General features: G+C 40.0%; 1 protein-coding gene across 2 annotated transcripts in view; it reads right to left on the bottom strand.

The window, feature by feature from the left end:
• Positions 1–22,357, bottom strand: part of LOC134410191 (ankyrin repeat and fibronectin type-III domain-containing protein 1-like) — a 328,172-nt gene that overhangs the window by 229,270 nt on the left and 76,545 nt on the right. The window lies entirely within an intron of this gene.

Here is a 22,357-nt window from a genome sequence, read left to right as displayed (position 1 = left end):
ATCATTTCACCTCCCTTGGGCTCTTGAATTCGAACGAGCTCTTTTTTCTGATGGGGGAAAAATGCACATTTTTTAAATCAGAAAAATTCTAATTTTTTTAAAAGTGTGCAATTTTTCCCAAATGAAAAAAAATACATATTTTAAATAATAGATTATTTTCCTGACCAAAAATGTGCATTCCCCTCCCCTCAGGCTAAAGCATGCAAATTCGGATTCTGGGGGGATTTGTGCAAATGCACAATATGAAATGGGCACATGCACAATCAGAATCCAAGAGCAATGGGGAAATTGGCACATACTGGGAAATACGTGGAAATTTTTGGTGGACACGTGTTTGTGATCACTGTTGTGTTAAGGGCTTCGAACAGAGCAATTGGGAATTGCGCCTCCAATTCAAAACACAGAGCAATTGGGAATTGCACCTCCCAATTCAACTTCCTTTGTTCTTTCCATAGTTTTTATATTGTGAGATAAACAAGATCCCACTGATTATCATTAATTCTGCAGGATTTCTCTTTTAGTACCAGGCACTCATCTTAATTACGAGGTGTCTATCACAAGTACGAGTTTCTAGGAATTCCTAGAAACTAGATTGCACAGTGGGGCACATGAAGATGGGTAAAGACAGCATATAGATGCTTTTTAAGTGGTACAAATGTCCCTCCACTAGAAGGAAGTATCACCTGCAAATTGAGAGTGGCCTTCTATTGAGGCAATTTGCTGGGAGTACATGCATGCAGCTGCCAGACTCTATGGGTGTGATTACATAGAGATAGGATTTCATGAAAGGAAGCACAGGTGAACATATGATCAAGCACTTTTCTATGAACAAGAATACATGCAAAGTCAACATGTGCAGAAACATTCATTCTATTTGGTATTAATTACTAGATGCTGATCGCAGAAAATTATCTAAGGGGATAGAAAGGACCAGCTTGATGGCACTGGGCAGTGTGAGGTGGGTGGGAGACTCAAAAAGGGGTGGGAAAGAGCATGAACATGCTTGTTTTAGTTGTATTTTGAGGCTTGTCTTGTTGGTTCAGATTTTTAGCCTGTGGTCTCCTGAACAAACCACAAACTCATTCCTCCCCGAAGGTTTCAATTTTCACTAACTCCCAGACTTTTTTTTTAAAAAAAAAAGCTTCTCGGAGCAATGACACATGTCAGCTCAGAGCAAAACAGTCCGCCTAGCTTTCCAGAAGACTGCGGTGAAGTAAAACAACATTTTACCAAGAACGCCACACACCACCACCTGTCCCTCCCCATCTCTAACTCCACATGCTACAATAATATAGAAGAGCTTAGCAAAAACGACACATGGCTGTATGTATCCACAGCTGAATCCTCTATCCAAAGATTAGGCAGTGGGTTGCTCAGGAATTTAGATACCTACATTGACTGATTAACTGCCAAAGGACAGACAAGATCACAACGTAACTGAACACTGTCAACTTGCACAGATGCAGAAGAAAAAAGAATATTCCTTTCCGTGTATGATGGAAGCATTCTTTGCTGGTGTGACTATCCTGAATCCTCTGGGACTACCCTGAAAAGTAGCAAAAATTCCTGTTTCAGCTTTTGCAGATTTCAAGTACATATGTATCTGTATCAAGCCTAATCTCTCTATAGTGAAGATCTGCACGTTCACTGCTCACTCCCACCAAACTCAAGAAATTAAGTAATTTCAGGAACACAGAATAAATAAGGCAGAAATGAAAGGATGTCTGGGTGAACTATTCCCCAAATCCCAAGAAAAGTAGATGACATGAATCAGTACAGCCATGTTTGCAGTTGACAGAGATTGGTAATAAAGACTAGATATTCAGGTTTAAAACTATGTCCCACCTGAGGACTTTGAGGGAGCCCTTTTCTGACAGCTTCACTAGCCAGCAAGACAACTGCATCAATATACTGCAGTAATATACTTAATAAAACAAGTATTTCAAAGCAAATACAGAAGTGGGGCAGGAAAATGGAAGAAAAAGCTTGTGCAGATCTTTGCAAAATAATACCTTCCTTTACAAATAAAGGGTCTCTTTCCACCCACCCGTCTCTCTCTAGCACATCCTCTTCAGAACGAGAAGCTGGCCCATCAAAGAGGGCAGTGTGTGTTGCTTTTCATTTTTAAGCCAATAACAAGATATTGCAGCAAGCTGCCTGTAATAACAGGTTTGAAGTAGAGCGTGCAGCACGGAGCACCTTGAAAGCCGTGCAGAAAAATGACCCCATGGCTCACACGTTTTTATTTTGTCAGAAAACTTTGGAGTTGAAAGGTGGTCTCAGCGGTTGGCATGTTTAAAATAACCGCTTGGAGGAGCTCGTAGAGGGAAGGGTGTGTATAGGACACTGCTCTTACGTGTAAATGAGAGTCTGTATTGCTCCTAGTCATGCAGGCAGTGTGGGGGACATTACAGTGAGGCTGGATTGGGGGGGGGGAGTGTCTTTGTTGACATCTCTCTCTTTCTCTTGCCTCCTTTCCCCCTCCCTGAATACTTCTGGGTGGGCTGCTGGTTTAAACTGAGCCCCTGTGTTTAAGACAAAGTTCAGTCCCATGCTGGGTGAGGGCAAGGGGATCTCCATAATTTACTGAAACTGCAGCAGGCATTTGGAAGACAAGGGTTGGCAGCCAAATTCTGAGTATATTACCAAGACTGAAAAGTTGATGGAGAGAGGAGAAAGATGTGTGTGGGAGAGAGAGGGAGAGGGAGAGGGAGGGAGAGAGAGAGATCACCAGCATGGATGTGGTGTTTGTAAATGCCAGATCAAACTAGAATAAATTTGTCCTTTTCTCCTGATGGTTCACATACTACAGTATACCTAAATATATGCTTTACGGAAAGTGTGAAGTGATTTATTTTTGTTATTGTTGGTCTAAAATTATAGCCAGCTGCAATGCCACCACTGAGTTATTGGACCCTGAGGGTCACCCACAATCATATCAAAGATATGTCATAAAATAAACATTAAAAGGGCCAGAGGTAGAGGTTAATGTTGAGGGAGTTGCCAAGCACAGCAGCCCAACAAGCAGTAGCCAACCTGTCAAGTGAGTCCATTGGATTTTTCAGCATGCAGCTCTTCTTTATCTACCAGACCTACCATCATCAATCAAAGTCAGAGATCCCTCTCAAAGGAAGAAGTAGTCAAGGTCTAAATCTGTGTTGGTCCATTTCCCGCAGAAAAGGGTTACCCCTCTGTTCTGATCCTAACAGGGTTTTCTGTTGCAAGAGCAGAAAAGCAGCCACAATGCTATGCTTACATTAATCTCCCCCACCCCAAACTTTTTGAGAAACCTTTAGCTTCAAGCCACTGGTGCAGAAGTATGTTCACACACACACACATACCCAGGGGAGGCGCAAAAACCAAAACCAAAAAATACTCTTACCCTGCATGTGAATTTTGAATGACTTGTTGGCTGTCACTGAGGTAGAGCATTCAGATGATGTCAAAAAAGCTGAAGGCAAAGGGGTAGAATAAAGGATGTTGATTATTATAAAATCTGACGCCTTTCAGACCCTTGGATCCTTCCTCAGGGCGATTAGAGAAAATGCAAGGTTTCACTTCTATTTCATGCCCCTCAGTTTCCTATGTTCTATTAACTCCAAGAGAAGACACCAAGTACTTGAATGCATTGAATTTAGACCACAGACTTTGCGTGGAGCCCACCTCGTATCACATTGGCCAATAGTTCATATCTGGATGTGCTCTGAATCTAGAGTTTCGCATTTTGTAAAGTTTCAAAAAATCATATTTAGAAAAAGAAATTAGTTTCCTCACAACTCAGAATTGGATATCCTTGCTGTCACTGTTACACTGAGAGTCTTTATTTGGTGTCCTTCAACAAGAGGTGTAAAATTAATCTAAAACGATGTAACATTTCCTCTGGTTTTGTTTTTGCTTCTTAAACTTCAATAGTTGGAAGCCACTTTATTTTTGCTGTAATGTTTTTTCAAATGTACAATTAGACTTATCATCATCATCATCATCATCATCTAACCTATCTGCCCACCCTCAGGTACCAGAACCGAAAGCATCAGTAATTCTGTACTGCACTTTGGTGCCTCCTATTTCTGTGGTTGCTGCAAGTGATGTCATGAGAGAAAACTGCTTTGTAAAGCATCTTAACTGATTGTGTCTTATACATGGCAACATGAACCAGAGTTTGCAAATACAAACTTTAATCCTGCATTAGCTTTTGCTAGGCAGGTCCTACAAGATGCACCTTCCTAAAGGATACACTCATAGAATATATAAAGAACTAGCAACAATGGCAGATATACAAAGAACTAGCAACATATTATTTCTGAAATGAAAATATTTACACCTATGTTTATGCCTGCTACAGTACCCACTATAGATTGGTGCAGTACACACAAACACTTACGGCAAGGAGCAGGGATGAAGTCTTTTAGATTGTAAACCTAAGGACAGGGATTGTCTTGTTTGTTATTACCGTATTTCTTCGATTGTAAGATGCCATCGATTGTGTACGATGTGTACGATGCCATCGTACACTAATTTCAGTACCACCAACAGAAAAAAAAACCCTAAGACACGCCCGCGATTCTAAGATGCACCCCATTTTTAGAGATGTTTATATGGGAAAAAAAGTGCCTCTTAGAATCGAAGAAACAGGGTATAAGCCTCTCTAGGAGACTTTTCAACTGAACAGAGTTAGAATGTTTTAATTAAATGGAAAAACATAACTAGAGGGTTGTATCAGATGAGATGTATCAAACTAGACATAGATAGATAAATGATAGATTTATGTGAGACAATATGAACATGTACTTGTTTCAGCCATGAGGCTTTTTGCTCTGACTAATGAAATATCACTCCATACTGCTGCTGCCCTACTGTGCCACAGAGTGAGTTATCGCTGCTGCAATGACTCAGAGAGGTTGGCATATTTTTCAGTTTTCCACTTTAAATCAACACATTTTACAGCACTGAAGCCTGTCTATAAGCTGCTGTGGTGAGCTATCCTTTGCCTTTGCTTGCTATCAAAATTGGCAAATCTCCCAAGAGTGGTAACTCCCTAACCCCAAATGATACAGTTGATTCAAGTTCCAATAAATACAGTAACCAAAGCCTCTTCGTTGAAAAGGAACACTGCATGTAACTACAACTTCAGCAAAACAGTTGTAGATAGTCTTAAGTTCTTCCTTTCGAACTGTATAAAATAAATATGCTACAACTCTTGATATTACCATGTAAAATTTGGGGACACAAAACTCATACAAAATAAATACGTATGTGATGGGAAAATCAGCTTTACATAGGTTCTTTGCCTTGCTCCACAATCACCTTGGCAAATTGTATATGCCCAATCTGTGGCCTCACAGGTGCAGCCTGGAAATGGCCCATGGGCATAGCAGCATTGTGTATTGCAAGAAAGAAGTAGAATCCATCAGGAAGATACCATAAATATTCAGAAGTGACACATCCCAGATTGAAAGGCTCTGTTAACATGCCTTGTGAAAATGTCAGAAATCTAAACCCTGTTAAGTCTTCAAAATGAGATGGCTCTCTGCATGGTCTTCATAGTATTTGATGGCATGGAAGATACAATCATGCACCTTTTTCAAGTAGCTTGGTTAGTTTAGATGGTAATGTTGGCACAATCTGGGTGATACAAGTATTCTATCCCTTTATTTTTGGGGAATGAGAATTTCTGGCAATTGCCTCTTTGATATACAAAATGAGGTCCAATGTGTCATGAAATGACTTTTCATCCACTAAACCGTATCTTCATGACACAAAAATATTTCTTCACAGGTGACAAGAGTATTCCTGTTATTCAATAACGCTAATCATAGAATCATAGAATAGCAGAGTTGGAAGGGGCCTACAAGGCCATCGAGTCCAACCCCCTGCTCAATGCAGGAATCCACCCTAAAGCATCCCCGACAGATGCTTGTCCAGCTGCCTCTTGAAGGCCTCTAGTGTGGGAGAGCCCACAACCTCCCTAGGTAACTGATTCCATTGTCGCACTGACTGGTCTGTAGTTCCCAGGTTCCTCTTTTTTGCCCTTTTTGAAGATAGGGACAACATTAGCCCTCCTCCAGTCGTCCGGAGTGACTGTAGGCTGTTGTGGAGTGCATAAATAAAAATAAAAGTAATTAAAAGTCAGCCCTGAAAGATGAGTCTTTAAAATATTTATATATCTATGTATCTATCTATCCATACATCTAGGTAGCTAGCTAGCTATCTTGTTCAGCAATCATTTCCTTATCTCAAAAGAAGCCTATCAAAACCATCAATAATTCATTTTTGAAGAGCAACTTTGCTGTTGAGAAACAGCAACTGTTTCCCTTCCTCTTCAAGAAAAACAGAGTCCCATTATTATAAGAAGGCCCTCATTTTGTTTCTGAGAAGAGTTGTTATTCACTTCCAAAGAGAAAGGGGCATCCATGGAATCATTTCTAAGCATAGTTCTGAATCATGGGGGAAGTGAATGTTCACTAATATTCCCTACTGCCCATCTTTAGTACACCATTCCCTACTGTTTCCACAGAACTATATATCAAATCAACCAAAACATATAACATGATCTCTCTCGATCTCTCTCTCTCTTTCTCGTCCTGCCAACAAAATACAAGCTATCACCAGGAAAGATGGACTTCCTCTGAAAAGTCTCCTCAATTCCAAATTACACTGTTTCCACAAGGCAAGCTTATGCAAAAATGCACTTGGATCCCAGTATTAAGAATAGATCAACATGAGATGGCCCAGTTGTGGTAAAAAAATACAGTGGAAACCTGCTGCAAACTTAATCCATGAACTATGCACTTCACTTCCACATGTATTGATGGCCGCTAAGTTGGATGGCTTTAAAAGAAGAGTGGACACATTCATGGAGGATAAAGCTATCTGTGGCCACTAGGTCTTGATGGCTGTGGGCTACCTCCAGTATCAGAGGCAGTAAGCTTACGTACACCAGTTGCTGGAGAACATGGGCACTGGACTCATGTTCTGCTTGTGGATTCCCCATGGGCAGCTGGATGGCCACTGTGTGAACAGAGTGCTGGACTAGATGGGCCCTTGGTCTGATCCAGCATGGCACTTATGTTCATATGTACACTTCCACCATAAAGTTCCCCCAATCCACCACTGAATAGAAAAATCAGTTGTCTGAAGCTACTCACAATTCATGCCTACCACCACTGGCTACCAGCTGGTCTAGAACCACCACCTCTGATTTGGAGAAATATATGCATTTAATGCATATTAAATTATTTAAATTTTAGATTATTTAAAATATTCTCATTTGTTATATTGCTGTAGATATTCTGCCCACAGTATTAGAAAACATTTTCAAGGAAACAGAAGCTTGACAGTTAAAAAACAAAGAAACAAAAACAACAACAAAACAGATCATTAAATAAAGGCACTAATAATTGTTTTTGCTCTCTACAGTTCCTCGGGATACCAAGGAGATCGATTTAATGTTTTCTTCTCTTATAGCCACATAAACACCTTGAGAAATTTTGTTTCTAAAGCTGAACTTTTTTAAGAACTCTAGCTCGCTCCTCCTCTCTCAATCAAACACATACACATTAGAGAGATTCTGTGAGCTTCATCTATGGAAGGAAAAATTAAGATGGCAACATTTTTAACTCACATATATCTTTAAAGGATTTTTAACTGCCCTTCTTTATTGGTCCCAGATGGAAAACTCCCTTTTAGAAAACAAAGATCTATAACAGTTTTCAAAGCCATGTCATGTAATTAATGTCACATTTATCTCTTTAGCAGTGGAGATAAAAAGAAGCCATTTATCCATGTCCTCATTATTTTTATTCTCCTTTTAAACCCAGTATTAAAAAAGCAGATTTGAAAGGGGGGAATGTTTGGCTTTCCTTTACCCCACACAACGACAACATCAGAAGTCCTCATCCCCCACCATTTTCTTTCCACTGCTCAATCCAATGGTGGGTAGCAGATGGTTAAGCAACCTCTCTTTCTCTTGGCAAAGGCTCTATCCTTTTCACATAGGCCCTCCACACAATAAAGTGTAAAGAACGCATATTCCACAAAGATGAGTTCTCTACCCAGAAATAGTTTTGCTATATGTTTCTCCTGGTACTGATATAAACTCAGCCTTTAACTGTCTGTTGTGAAGAAAGGATACAATATGCTTTTTTAAAAATCACGTAAGATTAAAAAAGTATTCAGTATGTCAGTTTTGATTCATGCAATATACTTATCACCACGGATTTCGTTTCTTACAGCCCACTTGTAGGGATTAGCAGTTGGATGCATTGGCTACAGCACAAGAAATAATTTCTGAAGCCTCTCTCTCAGTTTTATGTTTAAGGGTGACAATTCTACCTAAATAGCTTGGGACCTCTGTACTTGGCCTCTCTATATATGCCTGCCTGAGATTTGAGATCTGTTGGAGAAGCCCTCCTCTGTGTCCCACCAACATGAGACATACATTATGGTGGGACGTGGGAGAGGGCTTTCTCTGTTGTGGAATACCCTCCCCTTGGAGGACTGACAGATGCCAACACTGGCTTCATTTCAGCACCAAGTTAAAATATGGCTTTTTACCAAAGCTTCAAGGACTAATTCCCCATGGTTACACATAGTTTTAATTTATTTTAATTGTTTTATAGCTTTTTAAAAAATTCTACCATTTTTAGTTAACAATTTAATACATTTTTAGCTGTGTAAATTGTTTATGTTTATATTGTTGTGATTTTATCTGTACGCCACCCTGAGATGATACAAATGTTTTAATAAATAAATAAATAAATAAATAAATATAGTATGCATAAAATGGTGATAATGAGTATGCTGGGTATGGTAGAACCAAAGCGAGCCAAGGTGTTCCGGGCACCGTCATGAAACAAACTGGAGATGTCTCACCATTTACTGCAAATACATTTCATGAGATCCTTATATATATTAGGAGTGGGCAAGGTGGTGGTACCTAACCAATTAAAAAAAATCTAATAAAATGAGATTAAATAATCAGACATTTCCATAAGCCACAGAATTCATTTTGTTTGCTACAAATGCACAGAATTGAACTTCCACTCTGTTGAGATGCAGGAAATTGAAGATCCACATTTGCCACCACTGAAAAGATCCTCCTCAGGAAAGCACTCTGCAATTTTATCTGGCCAAACTGTTAGCACTTAAAGGGCAGGTATGCTTTGAAACATGATTTATATGCTTATTCAACAGTTCCGCTTCCTCCTGCATACATCTGTCTCCTATCAGCCAGCATTATATTTGCTTCTTTTTACTTCCGTTCATACTAGCCCTGCAAATGACATTTTAGGAACAGTTTCTCAGAATCTGCTCAATGTATTCAATGAACGATTAACTAATATCCCCTTACTCAATATTTTTCTGTAAAAAAAAAATAGCGGCCTGCATAGGTTGCAAAGAAAGCGATGCAGCTTCCTGATGACAGAAGACAAGAAAGATCCCAGTTGGTCCAGAAGGAGCTAGATAAACTTGCACAACTGGCACTTAAACAAGGAGTCCGTACAACAGTGGCATTTGTGAAGCCTCTCTCCTCTCCTCTCTTCCCCACCCCATCAGATCAACACAATAATGGAAACATTTAAGACACTGTTTACATCTAGCATCACTCTGAATTAATCTCACTTTTTATAAAACTCAGTATATGATCCACCACAGAAGCAAAACTTGCAGAGCAATCCTATGTATATTTACACAGAAGTCACATTTAATTGGGCTTACTCACAGATAGGGAGTATATTTACTCAATGTATTGAGCATTGAGTATATTTACTCGATGAATATTTACACAGATGTAACATTTAACTGTGCATACTCCCTCACTACATTTAATTGGGCTTATTCTCAGATAGGTCTACACAGGATTACAGCCTGACTTCCATTCACTTCTTAAATGTGATTCATTCATTATAGTTTATATTCCTTTTAGTAGAAAGGGACCATTAAATTTAATACAAAGCTCTGCATACAGTTCAAATGGCTGCATTATCCTTTAGTTTTAAGGCCTGTAAAGCTAGAATGGGGCAACTAGGTGTGTGTTTTTCCTTCCCATCTGGTAGGCTGCAGGGGTCTAAGTTCCCATATATAACATCTTGAAAGAAAAAAAGAGGAAAATATTCAGCAGCAAGGTACACAGAAGCTGCTCCTTGTGCTGAAATCTCCTCCTCTGATTAATCGTGAGAAGGCCAAATACCAACCTCCTCGACACACGACGTAGAGTTCCATAGCAGAAATAACCAAAACAGAGGCCCAGTTTATACAAAAAAGAAAAAAAAATGTTGGAACGAACAAATATTGAAGGATGGACCAGCAGGCTTCTATTTGCATGATTTTTTGCCTATCTAGATTCCATGCACAATGGGAGGCTGGGATCATATCTAGCCTGCTACTACATGTACTCGCTCTGCCCCATCTATGTGCTTAACATCATGTTTAAAAATGGGTCAGTCCAATCCAAACAACTGTTATCCAAAAAATGGGGGAGGGTGTCTTTAAAACCTTAAGTGGCAGTTGCTGAGAAGATGGTAGCAGCCCAAACAGCTACCCTAGGCATCATTCCCCTCATCCTGCCACCCAAGTGCAAGGGCTCCAGGGCCTTAGACTTGAGCCGAAGGTCCACAAGTAGCAGAGCCAATGGGGCAGAGGGGAACAAATACACTGCCGCCCCATACTGTAACATAGTATTCAATGTGTAGACATCAGGCCAGCCTAGGAGCAATCCCAGTCCCCTAACATGTGCAGACCCAAGATAGGTAAATAGAACTACAGACAAGATGAGGGCAATGCAGATGTGCCCTGAAAATGTGAACAGAAATGTAGGATCACATTCCCTTCTCCCACCCCACAGCCTTGTCCTTCCACCTCCCATCCACTACACACAGATTGGTATATATCCTGGGTTAGTAATGAACTCTGGTTGGCATCAACCATGGTTAATGTTGGTGCAGTCATAATGAAAAAACGTAGTTAAAAGTGGTGTAAATCTGAGCTAGTCTAGGGGTGTCACAAACATTTAAGGAAACATGCTGCCATAGGCAAACCCCCTTCATTGAATGACCACAAGCAGGATCGGGGAGAACACAGCCCTGCTCACACAATGTAAGCCTATGCGGCAGGGTTTTGCTATTTTATTGTTTTACTCTGTACAGCACCATGTACATTGATGGTGCTATATAAATAAATAAATAAATAAATAAATAAATAATAAGGCACAGACGGTGGCTATGAGCACTCCCAGCCATCAATGGAGTCTTTTCCTATGAAGGACTAGGATGACAAGTCCAGCACGACCAGCAGAAAAGTGTCATTGTGAACACTTGTACATAGCGTTAACTTCCCACCAAACATGCTGGGACTTGTACTCCCCATCCTCAGCACGAAAACATTCCAATGGGGGCTGGAAACACCTGCAGTCACCTTTCCCTTTGCCCAAATATAAGTTTCTTCGCTTTCAGGAAGGAGAAGGCAGCACTAGAGTGGGAGCTTCTCAAGTACCTTTGAGGGCTTTAAGTTTGTTCACATGGAGTATCCTCCAAAGTTCAACTTTTTGTGGGGCAGATATAAGGATGTGCATGTATACCTAATTTGGACATGATGTGGAACTTGCTAGAGGATGGCACAATCCTACAACCTATCCCAATCCCTTAACCATGATTAAGGGACAGAAAGAGTTGCATTTGTACTATGCAAGAAACTACTTGCATCTGGAATTAGGCAACTTCAAGTTCAGGATGAACCAGGAGGAATCAAGGATACCACAGTAATCTTGTATGAGTTTTCATCTTTTTTTAGGGAGTTCTCTCTTTCTTCCTAATCTCTTTTCCTAATCTTCTTCCAAATACATGTCTAAGCAAAAAGAAAAAAAATGACTCTCCTCCAAAATCTGGATAAGTGTGAAAGGTGGTTTGGAAGGCTGATACCCTTTTTCAAGCCATTTCCCAAAAGCTAGAGTATTGGTCATTCTTTTATTTGTATCCTCCTATAGTTGCCAATTTTCACATTTGGTCTTGAGCCTTGCAATTTTATATGACTAAATCAAGACCATCTGCTGAAACTATGGGAATCTCAACATCTATCGTGTTCTTGTTTTTTGTTTTTTAAAAAACTGCTCCTAACCAACAGACATGGCTTCACATAATGACTTGAATGCCTGATTGCAATAAAGCTAAAAGGCAGAAAACCACAGTATATTAAAAGACACAAATTTATTATTTTAATATCATATTTAAAGCCAATCTAATTTCTGAAGCAAAATAATTGGATTTTGACACCTTGCAGTTAAGCAACTATATCTCTCTGCAAAGATCCTGCCTCAAATATTACATAGGATTCTTATTCTGTAATTATTTCCACGACTTTGAATGTCCCTGTGCTCTTAAAAGATAACACTTCCCTGAGAGAGAGAGAGAGAGAGAGAGAGAGAGAGAGAGAGAGAGAGAGAAAGAGAGAGAGAGAGAGAGAGAGAGAGATTGTTCCTGTTTTAAAATAATTTGGTTTGGGCTCCAGCAAGTCTCCCACCCTGAGAGTGCAATGGGAGATAGCCCTGCATGTGTCTTCTGGATAAGAGCTGTAGCCTACCACAGCACCATCTAGATCCCTTTGGAATCTCTCTGGATGAGAGCTGCTTCCTACCAGGGGACCTGCACAGCCCCTGTCTTTATGCTACAAAAGCTACTTCTGGCATGCCTTGAAAGAATCAGTCAGTGGAAATTCTAGCAGCAAGCCTAGCAAAATATTTCCTTATCTAGGAAAGCAAAACATGAGTACTCCGTTCACCGTCAATGACGCTATCACAAATCTGCTGTAATCTGACCAAGCAATCTCTCTGCGAAGAGCCAGTCAGTCCTCGCTAAAGCCAGGACCGCGGGCCATCAGGCCACATAATGTCTGAAAAGTTTGCTCTGCTGCTGTTACTGGTATGTGGATAAATAGAGAGATTCATCTCTAGTACTACACCAGTAATGACTGCCAGCAACTCCCCCATCCCCCCACTCCACCCAAAAAACCACAACAGTCCTTCACGTTCAAAGGCACAACACACTAATCCCCAGACAGTCCACTTATCCCGTTATTTGTTGAATGAAGTTATTTATACAAGAGGGTCCAAAGACATAGAGAGAACTCATTTGCAGGGACATCCTGTAGCAACAATCCTTTTATCTCTTTATTTATAGACAGATATTTTATGCAAGACTAAAAAACTTAGCTGAGATGCAAGAACTCTTTGGATCATACACTTGCCCTGCTGACAGAAGCAGCTATATACAACATCTCAGTGATAAGTAAAATCTATGTATATCCACACAGACACAAACACACAACTCAATTCTAAGGTCAAAATTGTCCAAACTAGGGATTATACTTCTTCCTCTTTTTCCTACATGGCCCACACTGTTCACCATCTCACAGACATAAGAACTTGAACAAAGCTGTAATTTAGATTTTACAGGCAATACCTTAGATGGCTCTCTAACTGTCTTGCAAGTCTAGCAGTATACCTGACTAATGTAATGACCATGATTTTGCTTATGTAAAGATGTGCAAGACCTACCTTCTGGGGACGCAATGGAACATACTGGTTGAAAAGGACAATCTGAGTTTAATGGGTAAGTTAGCTGCAGCAAGGCCTCTTTGTCCCCAGAAGCCTCGATTGCATAGAGAGTACACAGAACTCTCTTGAAAGTCACAACCTTCCACAAAGGTTGAAGGCCCAACATTTGTGTGGTCTACCTCCAATGTTCCTAAGATAGGTTTGAAGAAACAGTTCTTTAAAAAAATATGTTTATTATTATTCCTGTACTGACAACTGGCTGGGACAGGGACAGACCAAGACATTTTGCTGCCTGAAGCAAAGAACAAGATGGAACACTCTCCCATTCCATGCACATAAGCCAACTGGACTGGTAGTTGAATTTTCAACAATCCTGACAATGGGACAGCATCCTTCACCACAAGTGAAGGCAGCAGACTAGCTTAGGGGACAAATAGAAGGGCACTTAGCACTAAGTTCTCTCCTTTACCTTCCAGCATCTGCCGCCTAAAGCGAATGTCTCACTCTGCCTAATGGAAGGGCCAGCCCTGGATTGGGATAAATATTTGAATTCTTGATTATGAAGGAGACAAAAGTTGAGTGTAGCCATACATGTACTCTGGATTTTAGGAAAGCGGATTTTAATAAACTCAGAACTATGATAAGTAAGGTCCCGTGGCAAGTGAGCCTAATGAGAAAAGGAGTGCAGGATGGGTGGGAGTATTTTAAAAAGGAAATTTTAAAGGCACAGTTACAAACAATTCCAACAAGGAGAAAAGATAGAAGACAACAGAGGAAACCAATGTGGCTCCACAAAAAGCTTAGAGATGACCTGAAAACAAAAAAGGATACATATAGGAAGTGGAAGGAAGGCCAGGCTACAAAAGAAGAGTACAGACAGGTGGCACAGAAGTGCCGAAATGGCGTCAGGAAGGCTAAAGCTGTGAATGTGCTGAGATTAGCGAGGGATGCTAAAAGCAATAAAAAGGCTTTCTTCAGATACGTGAGTAGTAAAAGACAGAGGAAAGAAATGGTGGTTCAACTGCTTAATGAGGATGGCAAATTGATAACAGGTGACAAAGAAAAGGCTGAAGTGCTCAATTCCTACTTTGCCTCAGTCTTCTCCCAAAAGCAGGTCTATGACCCCCCTGGGAAAAGTGAAGCAGAAGTTGAGGGAGCAGGATTGCAGTTTGAGATTGATAAACAAATGGTCAAAGAACACATAATTTCCTTGAATGAGTTCAAATCTCCAGGGCCCGATGAATTGCATCCTAGAGTAATGAAGGAGCTAGCGGAAGAACTCTCAGAACCTTTGTCTATTATCTTTGCAAAATCATGGAAGATGGGTGAGGTGCCGGACGACTGGAGGAGGGCTAACGTTGTCCCTATCTTCAAAAAGGGCAAAAAGGAGGAACCTGGGAACTACAGACCAGTCAGTCTGACATCCATCCCTGGGAAAATTCTGGAGCAGATTATAAAGAAGTCAATCTGTAAACACCTTGAAATCAATGCAGTGATTACTAGAAGCCAACATGGATTTGTCAGGAACAAATCCTGTCAGACTAATCTGATCTCAATTTTTGATCAGGTAACCTCCCTTGTGGACTGTGGGAATGCTGTGGACATAATATATCTTGACTTCAGCAAAGCTTTTGACAAAGTGCCCCATGATATTCTGATTAACAAACTAGCTAAAAGTGGGCTAGATGGAACAACTATTCGGTGGATTCACAGTTGGCTACAGAATCGGACTCAAAGAGTACTTATCAGTGGAACCTTCTCAAACTGGGGAGAGGCAACAAGTGGGGTACCACAGGGCTCAGTCCTGGGCCCAGTGCTCTTCAACATTTTTATTAATGATTTGGACGAGGAGGTGCAGGGAACGCTTATCAAATTTGCAGATGACACAAAATTGGGTGGGATAGCTAATACCCTGGAAGACAAACAAACTTCAAAGTGATCTTGATAGGCTGGAGTGCTGGGCTGAAAACAACAGAATGAAATTTAATAGGGATAAATGCCAAGTTCTACATTTAGGAAATAGAAACCAAAGCCACAGTTACAAGATGGGGGTTACTTGGCTCAGCAATACTACAAACGAGAAAGATCTTGGAATTGTTGTAGATCGCAAGCTGAATATGAGCCAACAGTGCGATATGGCTGCAAGAAAGGCAAATGCTATTTTGGGCTGCATTAATAGAAGTATAGCTTCTAAATCACGTGAGGTACTGGTTCCTCTCTATTCGGCCCTGGTTAGGCCTCATCTAGAGTATTGCATCCAGTTCTGGGCTCCACAATTCAAGAAGGACGCAGACAAGCTGGAGCGTGTTCAGAGGAGGGCAACCAGGATGATCAGGGGTCTGGAAACAAAGCCCTATGAAGAGAGACGGAAAGAACTGGGCATGTTTAGCCTGGAGAAGAGAAGATTGAGGGGAGACATGATCGCACTCTTCAAATACTTAAAAGGTTGTCACACAGAGGAGGGCCAGGATCTCTTCTCGATCCTCCCAGAGTGCAGGACACGGAATAACGGGCTCAAGTTAAAGGAAGCCAGATTCCAGCTGGACATCAGGAAAGCTTCCTGACTGTTAGAGCAGTACGACAATGGAATCAGTTACCTAGGGAGGTTGTGGGCTCTCCCACACTAGAGGCATTCAAGAGGCAGCTGGACAAGCATCTGTCGGGGATGCTTTAGGGTGGATTCCTGCATTGAGCAGGGGGTTGGACTCGATGGCCTTGTAGGCCCCTTCCAACTTTGCTATTCTATGATTCTATGGCTGAATGGGACTTATTATGAGGTTTCTTTCTAGTCAGAAAGCAAGAAAGCAGCAGGAAATAGTTAATGCATCCTCCAAACGCATGGACAGCTTTAAAGGGAAGTTCTAAGGAGAAAACTCCTCCCACATTTTGGACATAACATCAGCAGAACTAACACAGACACAAAAATCTTTAAAATAAATATTTAAATAGAAAATACCATAGTTGGGAGTTAAAATGCAGAGGGCTAATTCACAAATAATTCGACACAGAAGAGCAAGGTTTCCTAAGTAGTCATTAGGTAACATGGAACTGTGCAAACATGACTGCATTTTCTTTGTTCTGATCCATAATGAAAATCTGAGATGGGCCGGTCTGTTAGCTCTCCTCCCTTCCTGCCAGAATAGAATCTAATGGTAAGTTCAGCTTCTTATTCTCATTTGGAGAAGTGGAGAGAAGTTTCCAAATCTTGGACAGCAGACAATGAAAAAATATGACTCTTATAGGACTTTGTGGTGGCCCCTTCTTTGGCAAAAACTGAGGACAACCGCAGTTGGTGGTGCTACATTTTACTCCAATTTTCCACGAACACAATCCACAGAGGCAATGTGACCACTGAGGTCCATATCAGATCCTGATTTTTCAGATGCAAACAAGCTGTCTAAAACTCCCTGGAGTTTACAGTATATAAATACAACTGTCAGGCAGACTGGCTGAGCTGAGCAACCCTTGACTAATGGGAATGAGACCATTATACCACATTTTTTCATGATATCTCTAATCTCAACCCTACTGCTCACTTAATTTTGCTTTCTCTGCATTTTAATCATGTTACCCCTCTACATATTTCTCTGAACTTACTTTCCCTACTGTTACATATGAAGTTAAAACTTTCAGCCTCTTCACGGTCTTCCCTCTATCTTTGTTCGCTTCTCTCTCCCTCGTCCCTCTCTCGAGTGTCTCACCACCACCACCACCACCACCACCAGCAGACCTCAACTACCATGCTATTTTTCATTTGCATGGGGTATCGTAATCAAGTGTCTATAGAACTTTCTCCTTACATATTCAGGAGGCCTTATCTTTACCCTCTTTTTAAAAAAAATACCATCAAAAATATGCATCTTTTCTTTTACATCTCATTCTTGAAACGCTCTATTTGGATGATGACGATGATGACTACGACGAAGATGATGATGATAGCAATAATAGTACTAGGATTTCATTTTTTTCTGTAACTGGTGTTACTTTCAAGTCTCAAGGACTAATACTAAATTTTCCTCTTCTAAATCCCCATTCTTTTGTTGCATTTTAAAATCTAACTTGTGGGCAAGAACAAATGCATTTTATTTATGTTCTCTACCTAATGTATTTTAGGTATTTCTATAAATTATAAGTGGTGACATGATAATGATTATGAGAACGTCATCCTGAATTTTCCATTTCTTGAAGCAGCATTAAAAAATCACACCACTATCCATACTGTACTTTTGGGGGTCGGGGAGGGGGAAGGGAAGACGAGTATTTTGAAGACAGAATGCCCCTTCCTCTCCAACACACATTTCTCAGCTAAAAGGTGCCCTGAATGTATTTATGTGGTAATATTTATCTTCCCTACTCTCCATGGGCTTCAGGTAGCTTTCATTAAAAACATCAAAATAAGCATGGTTTTAAAAGCAAGAACATGATGAGAATACAAATTATACCACAACATTCTATAAACAACAGCTGAACAGCTATAAGATCACAGCAGCCAGAAATTCCACAGCTTCAACAGCCAATGCCCAAACAGCCCCAAAGGGCCTACTAAAGCCCCTGAAAACCCTGATGAAAATGATAGGCCTTACACTGCTAGCAAAAACATCAGCAATGAGGAGCATTTATGTATCTCGGTGGGGAGCGCATTCCAAAGCCTTGGGGAAAGCATCCCCAAGAAGTACTGCCTTTACACACATGTGCTACCTTGCAACTTCCACCTTGCAGATAGGCTCCACAGAGCACTAAAAGTAGGGGGAGGCTGTAGGGAAATGGGACAACTGTAAAGGAACAAGATAAAAAAAAAAACCAGCATCCCTTGCACTTACTATTATCATCTGCAATTTAAAAAAAGAAGTTATAGATAAATTAGAAAAATATAAAGGATTAAATCTATCGTGGTTTGGAAGAATAGCTTTAGTAAAAATGAAGATATTACCAAAGGTAAATTTTGTATTTAGAATGTTACCAATAAGAATATCTGAAAAAGAGATAAAAAGTTGGCAAAATATTTAAAATAATTATTGTAATGGGAACAGGAAAGCGAGAATAAATAAAAAAAAGGTGATATTTAACACACACAAAAAGGAGGATTAGGACTCCCAAATATAAAAATATATTATGTAGCTAATAGATTAAGACACATTGTAGAAGGTATGTTAGGAGTGGGAGATTTAAGTTGGTTAGAGGATAGAAAAGGAATGGATAAAGAGTGGAAATTGGAAAAACATATTTTTTAGAGAATATAATAAAAAATGGGGGGAAGAAATAGAGAACCCCCTTCTAAAAAAATCACTGGGAAATATGGCGTGTATATAAAAAGGAGTTACTTCCAGGTATTTCCCCAATAACACCAGTGATAATGTTAGGAAAATTTCCAGGGAATTTAAAAGATAAATTAGGGAAAATATTAATAGAGAAGGATATAATGAAACTAAAAAATTGGTTAAGGAGGATGAACACTCGAGAAGAATTAGAAGAGGTATTAAAGGAGAAGAATTTAACATGGTTAAATTATTTTCAACTAGAGCAATGGACGAAGAAATGGTTAAAGAATAATGGAGAGTGTAGAGAATTAACGAAATTTGAGATGATTGTAAAGAGAGGAATTGAGAAAGGAGAAAATAAAATGATAAAAGGTTTAACGAGTGAAATATATAGAATATTGGTTGGGAAGGGGGAGTCAGAAAACATGGGCAAGATGGTGTGGGAAACGGATTTGAAGATACAAATAGGGCAACAGAGTTAGGAGGGAATATGGAGACAAAGAGTGTTGAGAAGTATGTCAGTGAGGATAAAAGAGAATTACTATAAGATTTTATGGAGGTGGTATCTAACCCCGGTGAGATTAAATAAAATAAACAAGCTGTATTCAGCAAATTGCTGGAGAGGATGTAAAGAAAAAGGAACGTATTTACATATGTGGTGGGAATGTGTATTTGTTCAAAAACTGTGGAAAATGGTGTTTAAAGAGATAAATGATACAGTGGGAATGGAGATTGAAGAGACACCTACAGCGGCATTGCTATCATTATATGGAGATTTAAAATGTAATAAAGAAACAAAAGAATTGATAACGAATTTGCTGACAGCAGCAAGGCTGATCATATCTAGGAACTGGAAGGTACAAGGAGATTATCATGTTGAGGACTGGTATAAAGAGATTTGGGATATTGCTATAAATGATAAATTGACATGTAATATAAAAGTAAGAAGAGGGATAACAAAAACGAACGATTTTGAGGGAATTTGGAAACAGTTCCTAGAATATGTATTATCTAAGGGGAGTGGAAAACCGCCTCCAGAAGAATCAATGAGATTTTGGAAAAAGGAATAGATCCTGGGGGGGTGTGGGGGGGTACACTTTATGTTATGGAATGATGTTAAAATATCAAATTAGAAATGTTATAAGGTTATTCAATTTATGTATTATTATTTTTTCTTGTTGTTGATGTTATTGTAGTATTGTATTAGTGTATCGTTAATCAATAAAAAAATTAAAAAAGAAAAAAAACTATTATCATCTGCAGAGTGCATTATTCAGATTAGAGAAAACAATAATAATAACAAGCTTTTATGTAGCATTTTTCAGAGGTAGGTAGACATTTAGGTCCATTAGAGAGAGAGAAAAAGATCCAAAAAACACGGTAGGATAGTATCTTTATTAGCAATAACTTAAATGTTTCAAAATATAGTGAGTAACCTTGAGTTCTCCAGAACTATTCTTCTTCAGGCAGAATGTTAAACAAAATAGAATAACCAGAGAAGAGGGGAGGGAAGCTACTCACAATACCTTCAGTTCAAAACTATCTTAAGATGGAATGCAGAGGTCAACATAATTTATAAACATGATTTCGGTAATCTTTGCAGAAACTCTTTACGGCAGGCCACAAATGTTATCCATATATTACAGATCATTGGATTGATGGTGGGAGAGATATCTTATATTACGTCCACTGACTGAATTCAAGTACAATTTGACCTAGGAATGTCACCCAGCTGTGTCAAAGGTAAACTTTTAGGAAGTGATAAGTAAGAATTAAAACTGTGACTTCTGAGTGGTGGGAAAGGCACTGGATGTTTAGTTAAGGAGATTTTCACATGTTGAGATGAAGAGGTTTTTATTTGTTTTTTAAAGGTTAGGATAGTACAACAGAGGCAATTTCTTATTAAGGGCAGACGACTTGGTGCCCTGCCACCAGAGCCATTCACTTTCCCTTCCCCAAGGACCCTCCAACTTGTTTCTGCATAGGACAGCAATGTAGATTACCCACAGCTAATTGGTGTGCTGTTGTTGTTGTTGTTATCATTCCCAGGACTGCTAGGCCACAAGAGAGACCAGATGGAAGCAGCAGCCAAAAGGTACATTGCTTCCTTTTTGGGTTTCAATTATATGTGTGTGTTTGTGGGAGAAAGGAGATGCTGCGCATATTATTGGAGCCCAAGGGACTGATGTTTACAAAAGTCTTACAAAGGAGTACAAGAGATCAAATTTAAAAAAACCTGTTGCTCCTACTTTGGCTACATCACTCCTTGAGCTGAAATCACTCTCGCATAGGCCTTCCTCTTTATCACTGTTTCCAGGTCATTTACAGAGGGGAGAGGGGACAGCTATATCAAACACAAGGAGAAAGCCACAGACCAAGCCATTATGTGAAATACCAACTGGATTCTCCCAAGAGCAACACTCTCAACTTGAACTTTACCACAGAAGCAGGGTCCATTGGACATTGGACAGCAACAGCACCCCAGGAGAAATGTGAGCAGATTTTCAGTTGTGAACCTACACTATGAGGGGGAAGTTTCAATTTGAATTTGCAAGATACCATCACTTGTGTTGGACACAGTCCTCAGTTTTTCATGTTATTTTTCCTTTCGTTGCATTTGTTCTTGTAACATTTCAAGTGGGTGGCTGGGAAAGTGCTCACCCAGACATAAAATCTGACATATCAGGATTTCTGTGTGGGGCCATTAGGGTTATCAAGAATTTTCAGTGCACCCCCTTGGTTCTAAAATAGGGGTTATAGAAGGGCCACAGGAGAGAGGACATTTTAAGGGAAGGGTGAATCAACCAATCTTGGTAATCCTTCCCTTCCAAGGATGGGAGAATGTAGCAAACACAACTTTTTCTCACCTTTACTTAAAAAGCTCTGCCTTTTCCGATTGCTTCTGCCATGCTCCTGATCACCCTTCTCTGACTGGGAAACACTTAGAACTTGGACCTATGATGCTGTTTAGAATGCAGGACACAACTAAAACCTGACCGCTGGCTATAATGGCTGGGGCTGCTGAGAATTATACTTCAAAAAATCTGGAGGGCACCAGGTTGCCAACCTCTTTCCTAAGTAATGGGTATGTTTTTTGACCCAAGGTCAGTTCTAGAGTTTCCAACACTGAAGTTGGAAACAATGCCATCTGTCTCCCTCTCAAGCAAATATTTTACTCAGTCTACTCCTTAACCAGTCCAGCGCTTTGATCACTTTCCATGCACTTTTTAGAATTCACTCTGACTTCACAATACCATGGTAATGATGCCTGACTGCATATATCATGGTACCAATGTGGTTAAAACAAATCCTGGAGCTGCGACTATCTAAGGACTTTGCATTCCATAAGCTGACAGGCATCAGCAAGCCCAGGAGAAAAGTGATTTCTGGCAGCCTTCCTTGCACAGACATCATGTCTCTTAGAAACATCAAGATATGCTGAAAGAGGGACAAACATTCTGCTGCCTCCTGTTTGTCAGCCGTTTGCCAATCGCAGCCAGAAAAAATGGATGCTACCACCTAGCTCCCTATTAAGCTCTCTGTTAAAATGTAT

Source organism: Elgaria multicarinata, chromosome 17 (assembly GCF_023053635.1).
Source record: "Elgaria multicarinata webbii isolate HBS135686 ecotype San Diego chromosome 17, rElgMul1.1.pri, whole genome shotgun sequence".
In the NCBI taxonomy this organism is placed as follows: Eukaryota; Metazoa; Chordata; class Lepidosauria; order Squamata; family Anguidae; genus Elgaria; species Elgaria multicarinata.
This window is presented reverse-complemented; position numbering and strand designations above follow the sequence as displayed.